This window comes from Macrobrachium nipponense, chromosome 21 (genome assembly GCF_015104395.2).
Source record: "Macrobrachium nipponense isolate FS-2020 chromosome 21, ASM1510439v2, whole genome shotgun sequence".
NCBI classification, from domain to species: Eukaryota; Metazoa; Arthropoda; class Malacostraca; order Decapoda; family Palaemonidae; genus Macrobrachium; species Macrobrachium nipponense.
This window is the reverse complement of record NC_087212.1, coordinates 52,501-60,830: the sequence shown is the minus strand read 5'-3', so window position 1 is coordinate 60,830 and position 8,330 is coordinate 52,501.

Sequence of the window (8,330 nt, the reverse complement as noted above, 5' to 3'; positions counted from 1 at the left end):
TCCACTTACTGTTTGTTACCGATCTAGCCCTCCATACTGTCCTATCACTATAACACTTTAGTTCAAGTGAAGATGGAATGACAACTACACTAAATTCGGTAGATCTAAATTACTATTCCCCGGCGGCCTCGGCTATAGCAGTTGCAGTTTTTCTATGCAGTTTTACCTCCTGAACAAGAATTTAAAGTAATATTTATTTGGAAGACTAATTAGCCCCCAAGGGCTCGTACTGAACACTGCAAAATAAATTTGACGCCCCAATTCCAGGTAGCTTTCGTATTCCTCAGGGGCCCATGCGGTCATGCTGAATGCTTATATAAATACCAACAATTCTAAGTAAATACAGAGAGGGCGTGCACAATATATAATTTACACAATTCCTTGACTGCAGACTACACTAGACAAGGGTGTATAAAATACAGTACAGGGGATGCACATAGACAACCCAGTACAGGGGATGCACATAGACAACCCAACCACTATCTATCTAGTGCCATGTCTTGGGACTTTGGCGGTCGTCTGCCTCCACCCTCTCGATCTCTAGCCGCTTCTCTTAGCCGAATTACAGTATAATCTCTACCAGTCTCCCACCAAGCTGTCCAAATATGTCTACCTCTGTTTAAAATTTAAGAGTTACCATATTGGCAGCCAATTTAAAAATTAACTAGGTAATAAGGGCACTGGTTTTTCACATTCAATTCAGTAACAGGGTGGCTGGTTGACAATTAAGACAGTAGATTGACAATTAAGACCGTAAAGACAGTAGGTTTAAAATTAACAGTAAAAAGGCAGCTGGTTCAAAATTGAAACAGCAAAGGCAGTGGCTTTAAATTAAGACAGGAAAAAGGCAACTGATTTAATATTGACAGTATAAATACAGCTAGTTTACATTTAACTGTAAAACGGCTGCCTTCCTCAAAAACCCTATTATCTCTTGAGGAAGGTACCAAAGCTTACTTAAGCAATAATTCAACTAGTGCCTAACCTCCCGTGATCTAGCCCCTAGCCTATAACATAATTGCACTCTACACAAATGCATAAATTCTTGAATACCTTGGTTTCTAAATGATATAGGCTAACTACGTCTTCATAAAACCATGTTTAACTTAGACAATATTTACACCTACAAGTACAGTTTTACTGCCATAGCATATGGTGGTAAAGTTAACCTAACAAATCCTATGACATCACCAAACTGCCATGTACCAAGCCTGTCCTCAACCGCAAGTCATGACACTATTCAATGCCATAATCTCTGGTCAAATACACTTATTTGTCACTGCATTTGGTGGTAACCATGCAATAATGAGCCTGCTAGGCTGCTTAGGTCATGACTATAGGCAATATGAAGACAAAAGCCATAGGTTACTTTTCAACAAACATCAGGGCATCCAATCTTTGTCATTCATAAAAATGTGAACACACTACTGATATGCTATAGGGTAAAACATCACAGCAGGCCAAACAGGCCACCTACAATCGAACGCTTGCCACCCTCCGAAAAAGTACATTATAACGCGTCCTGACACCGGAGATGGGCATCAGTCGCGACTTCTTGTTGGTGAGAAACTGAGCTAAAGACCTCTACTCTCCTTTCGAAGTAAGTATTTTCTCCAAAGTTAGAAATTAAGGCCAATTTTGTTTTAAGATTTAAACAGAGGGTACTGAAAATGGCGCCCACGGCAGTGGAAATCTCACCAAAACGCTTTAGAAATTTTTACTTACAACTAAAAATGTTTCGAAGATTGACGCCATCTCGATGTTTACGGAGTCGCTTGTGTCAACAAACTTTCCATTTCCTGTGATAAATCCGTACACCACTTGTACCCACAGACGCTGGAGCACTTTTATCACAACAATCGAAACACGATTTCTCACCAACAACAAGCCAGGAGTAAACAGCTGTTTTGGTAGAAGATGACGAGAAGCGTGCTCTTAGCTAATTTTTAAATAAGTAGTAAAACACCAATATTTTACATATTTATGATTAATTTGAAAATATTCGTTATTGAAAAAGTAACTAGACTGACTCAAATTTAAGTACCGTATATTTCGGCGTATAAGTCGACCCTTTAGCCCAAAAAAATCATGCCAAAATTAGGGGGTAGACTTATCTAACGGTAACAAAAAGTGAATCTTTATTATTATGGCATATTTGTACAGGAATCCAGGCTTTACAGTTGGCTAATAAAAATGACAGCCTTTTTGAGGTAACTATGTATGTAAATACCAGTATTAAAAACATTTCACAGTGTAATACAATAATACATTAGAACATCCATTACCTTAAATAAAATGAAAAAAATCAAAGTAACTTGAAGAAACACCAATCGCACAGCAAGTGTAAACATTGCGTAGTCATTTGTAGTACCGTAGTTGAGAAGGATGCGTTCACTGACAGTTTTGTATTTACCGGGGTATTGTTCAAAAACATTATGGTATGACATCTTTATCACATAAAATAAAATAAAAAATGTGTATTTAATGGTAAATATGTATTTAAAATCCTTCAAAATTACTTGAGTCATCGTCACTTGAATTAAACAATTCATCAAACATTAACTTGAGTGGCAGTTTGTACATACATATATACGTAGGCTGTTATGCAGCGTTAGTTAGCGCTTTGTTTGTTTACATTTCACTCTAGTACGTATCTTTCGTTTCGTCATTTCTAATCATATTTGCAGGTATTCATCTTTTATATGTTACACAGATTTGTTAACATACCGAGTATATTACCTGTATTTCATATGGTAAGTAGAGCAACATATGTACCGTAATAACAATCAGGTTATTTTATATGATACGTTTTACCCTGCAGCTTATTTTGAGCATACGGTTGGCCTCACATTTTATAGGCCGACTAATATACCCGATATTAGTTAAAATCATAAAAATTTACTCAGAATAGGGGGGTCGACTTATCTTCAGGTCGACTTATACCCCGAAATATTCGGTAATTATTTTTCTGAATTAGAACGTTCTTTTAAGTTCTGTATTATGACGTCACGACATCTTGACTTTCGTACCTATTGTAAATAATTGCTATACTCAACTGTCATTGCAGAACAGTTTACCAGTTATTCATGCAGATTGTTATCAGCTATACATGTAATTGTTATAATCATAATGCGCATATATATGTTTATTATTTACTTTTTGGATATATGAAGATGTTTTACTGCTGGATTATCGCCATAGTGTGACGCAATCGTTTTTCGCACCATAAGAAATTATGGGGCCGAATTTGCAATGACCAGAAAGTCGTTAAAAGAGGAAAGTTAGCATTGAGGGGCATATGTTTTGACTGAGAAAAATACAAATTTATTCAATAGCTAGCTTGTAAAAAATACTTGGTTATAAAAACTTGATTGACAACTAAGCAGCATGTCAACTATGGGTTTCAGAGACAGTGCAAGCACGTTTTTGGGCAATACCTATTTCTGTAACGAACACTCGTAACAGAACGAGATTTTGCTATAGGGCATTACACCCAGTGCCGTAATTTGTAAGGGTATCGTGAATCACTAATCGTAAAGAATAACGACACTTGTCCTTGTACCAAGAGACAAAAACTCCATTATGCAGAAATGGATACGAACACGTGTATAAAGCTCCACCTACCCTCTCCCCAACCCCCCCCTCCACCGCCATCCCTTTTCTTCTTCGTTCCTCCGCCTTCCTTTCTCTCTCTCTCTCTGTTGCCATTCGGTGTGTTGACCCTCCAAACTGGGTATAAGACTACACACAAAACGTTGAAATTGGGGAAATTAGGCTATGTATTGGAAGTATATATACATAAATATTAAAGTAATTTTATCATTATTGCATTACTATGACAACTAGAATTCATGGAAACAGTTTATAATAATGGAACGGCGTATGTGTGAAGCCTCCACTAATGTGGCAACGAAGATTTTGCCATTCTAAACAAAGTAGGGAGCTACTACATATCCGCGACTATCGATTTATGTGTGCTGTCAGTAAGGCCGTGGCGGAACGGCGCTTCGCGCCTTATCCGCATAATTAAAGATTCTTGGCAGGCACAGCATGTTCTGGCAAGAGGTAATGTTGTGCTGCGCGCGCTAACCACAGGGGTTACAGTAAGGCTACTTACCGTGGCGGATGGATTTGGGTGTCGCGATACCAAAACAACAACAAAGTAGGGAGCAACTGGCCCGGTAAAGTGTAAACAACCCCAAACCTGGCCCCTTTCAAAGTTGGGACCCATAAATACCAGTCAAGTCAAATACGGTACTTCAACAGTATTGCATAGCCGGTAATCGTACAGTTTACAAGTCCAAATTCAATGGTTTGTGTTGAATTTTTTGTATTTTAAACTTTTCGACAATCCGCAACCAAGTGTTTGCTACAAAATTTATCGGTAATTCTTCAGAAGCAATCCGCACTGGATATTAAATTAAATAATCACCTACATGGAAAGAGCATGTGAAAAGCAATATAAAAAGTATAGACATTATATGAGAGATTGAACGGGGTGGAATTAAATGAGCTTGATAAGTTTTTACCTCTAATTTTTCCTAAGTCGGGAGAGGTGTTTCCTCTACGGTAATGTTTACTTTTAATGAGCCCTCTAACTTACTTTCTTACGCAAACAAAAGCAGTTCCAGTTACTCATTATTGGCCGAGAGGTGTGACATCGTTATGACGTCATGGGTTTCATAACCAATTACGAACGACTTTAGTCGAAAACTAAGTTTCACTAGCATTTCAGCGGAGTAATAAAGTTAGCTGTCCAGTGTCCACTGGTATCCTTGTGGACTGAATACTCGAAAATGAAGCAAAAACCGGCATTTTGTCTTCCTGTAGCTATGGCAGTGGTAGTGGCTGGCCCTTCTGGCATTAATTTTGACAGAGACCTTCGATTTCCTACCGATTGTTTGCAGTGCAATGTGGGTTACGGTGAATTTTATCATTATTTGTCTAGTGGTGGTGGTAAAGAAGTTGTGATTGAATATGCTCAGAGACAATTTAATTCTACAGCCAAAAAAACTGCGAGTGTTGTGGAGCTATTTGTCGGATCGACTACAACAGGAACGCCTTTAGGTGTGATCGCTCTGTAGTGACGAAAGGACGTCTGCGTAAGCGATGCGACACCCAAATCTATCTGCCACGGTAAGTAGCCTTACTGTAAACCCTGTGGGTAGCGCGCGCAGCGCAACATTACCTCTTGCCGTACAGGCCGTGCTTGCCAAGAATCTTTGAATATGCGGATAAGGCGCGAAGCGCCGTTCCGCTACGGCCTTACTGACAGCACACATAAATCGATGGTCGCCGATATGTAGTCGCTCCTTACTTTGTTTGTTGTTGTTTTGGTATCGCCGCCATATTGGCTTTGGTGTTCTTCCGCCGATTTCGGTCGGTGGTCGAGTGGGCCCGCGAATCAGTAGGTGCTCCCAATTATTATTATTTCTGCAAAGCACTCCTTTCTGGTTGTTTTGCGTAAGAAAATAAGTTAGAGGGCTCATTAAAAGTAACATTACCGTAGAGGAAACACCTCTCCCGACTTAGGAAAAATTCGAGGTTAAAAACGTATCAAGCTCATTTAATTCCACCCCGTTCACTCTCATCATATAATGACTATGCTTTTTATATTGCTTTTCACATGCTCTTTCCATGTAGGTGATTATTTATTTTAATATCCAGTGCGGACTGCTTCTGAAGAATTACCAATTTATCTACTTACCAAAGCAGTTAATATATATAGAGTAAAGATTATAAAATTTTATCATTTTATGGGTTGTATCCCAAAAAGTAACCTCAACTTGCAATGTCCTGTCTTCAGAGCACATGGGTTGTAGGGTAAAACATCAAAGCAGGCCACGCAGGCCAGCTACCATCAGTGCAAGCCACCCTCCGAAAAAGTACATTATAACGCGTCTGACACCCGAGATGGGCATCAGTCGCGACTTCTTGTTGGTGAGAAACGGAGCTAAAGACCTCTACTCTCCTTTCGAAGTAAGTATTTTCCCCAAAGTTAGAAATTAAGGCCAAATTTAAGATTTAAACAGATTTAAACAGAGGGTACTGAAAATGGCGCCCACGGCAGTGGAAATCTCACCAAAACGCGTTCAACATTTTTACTTACAACTCGAGGTATTTAGAAGATTGACGCCATCTCGATGTTTACGGAGTAGCTTGTGTCAATAAACTAACCATTTCCTGTGATAAATCCGCACACCACTTGTACCCACAGACGCTGGAGCACTTTTATCACAACAATCGAAAACACGATTGCTCATCAACAACAAGCCAGGCGTAAACAGCTGTTGGGGTAGAAGATACGAGAAGCGTGCTCTTGGCTAATTTTAAATAAGTAGTAAAACATCAATATTTTACATATTTATGATGATTAATTTGAAAATATTCGTTATTGAAAAAGTAACTCGACTCTGACTCAAATTTAAGTAATTATTTTTCTGAATTAGAACGTTCTTTCAAGTTCTGTATTATGACGTCACGACATCTTGACTTTCGTACCTATTGTAAATAATTGCTATACTCAACTGTCATTGCAGAACAGTTTACCAGTTATTCATGCAGATTGTTATCAGCTATATGTAATTGTTATAATCGTAATGCGCATATATATCTTTATTATTACTTTTTTGGATATATGAAGATGTTTTACTGCTGGATTATCGCCGTAGTGTGACGCAATCGTTTTCGGGGGGGGGGGTCCATGGGCCTCTTGTCTGTTTTCGCACCATAAGAAATTATGGGGCCGAATTTGCAATGACCAGAAAGTCGTTAAAAGAGGAAAGTTAGCATTGAGGGGATATGTGTTTTGACTGAGAAAAATACAAATTTATTCAATAGCTAGCTTGTAAAAAAATACTTGGTTATAAAAACTTGATTGACAACTAAGCAGCATGTCTACTATGGGTTTCAGAGACAGTGCAAGCACGTTTTTGGGCAATACCTATTTCTGTAACGAACACTCTTAACAGAACGAGATTTTGCTATAGTGCATTACACCCAGTGCCGTAATTTATAAGGGTATCGTGAATCACTAATCGTAAAGAATAACGACACTTGTCCTTGTACCAAGAGACAAAAACTCCATTATGCAGAAATGGATACGAAACAGCGCGTAATAAACGCTCCACCTACCCTCTTCCCCAAACCCCCCCCCCCTCCACCGCCATCCCTTTTCTTCTTCGTTCCTCCGCCTTCCTTTCTCTCTCTCTCTCTCTCTCTCTCTCTCTCTCTCTCTCTCTCTCTCTCTCTCTCTCTCTCTCTCTCTCTCTCTCTCTCTCTCTGTTGCCATTCGGTATGTGTTGACCCTCCAAACTGGGTATAAGACTACACACAAAACGTTGAAATTGGTGAAATTAGGCTATGTATTGGAAGTATATATACATAAATATTAAAGCAATTTTATCATTATTGCATTACTATGACAACTAGAATTCATGGAAACAGTTTATAACCTGTTAAGCGTCACCCACGTAATAATACGTTTACCGCGATCTACTCGGTAGCGCCTTCAACGGGATATTACGTTCAAGACTTTAACTGTGCTTGTCAAGCCGTCAGCCCCGTAATAATAACGTTTACTCGTATAGAAAGTGTAGGAACATCATTTGGTAACACTCTCAGCACATGGGAAACTTATTTCCAGCCTGGCAACTCTTTCCTGGTGGTCGCTTATGCTGAAAGAAAACTGCCTGTCCCTGTTGGTTTTCTTCAATACGCTTCGGGTCGTTTATCGAGACAAATTGGATTTCGCGTCTTTCACAATGAATGTCCCAAAGAGGAGGCATATTTCTTTAGGTGAGATCAATCAAATACTAGATGAGGAGTGTGATATTGATAACCTATTTGATGATGAGAGCTCTAGTCTGAACGGAATCCTCCAGTGATGATCACCAACTTTTCTCCAATTGCGGGTGAAGATGACTTTTCTTTGCCGAGTGACTGGACTCCGAGAGAGAGAGAGAGAGAGAGAGAGAGAGAGAGAGAGAGAGAGAGAGGAGAGAGAGAGAGAGAGAAGGAGAGGAGAGAGAATTTCCTACAGTTAATTACAGTATGAATAACAAGCATAAAAATCAATATTAACTTTGAAAAACTATCATCAGTGCTATGATCGCTGATTACAAAAAAGCGTGACGGTACGTTAGCAGCGAGCTCATCAGGGGCGGACGCTTAACAGGATAATGGAACGGCGTATGTGTTGAAGCCTCCACTAATGTGGCAACGATGATTTTGCCATTCTTAGCATGCAAACATTAAAGCATGCAAACATTAAAGGTTACATTTATTTCTGGCATACGATTATTTAAGAAATTCAAAATACTAATAAAGAC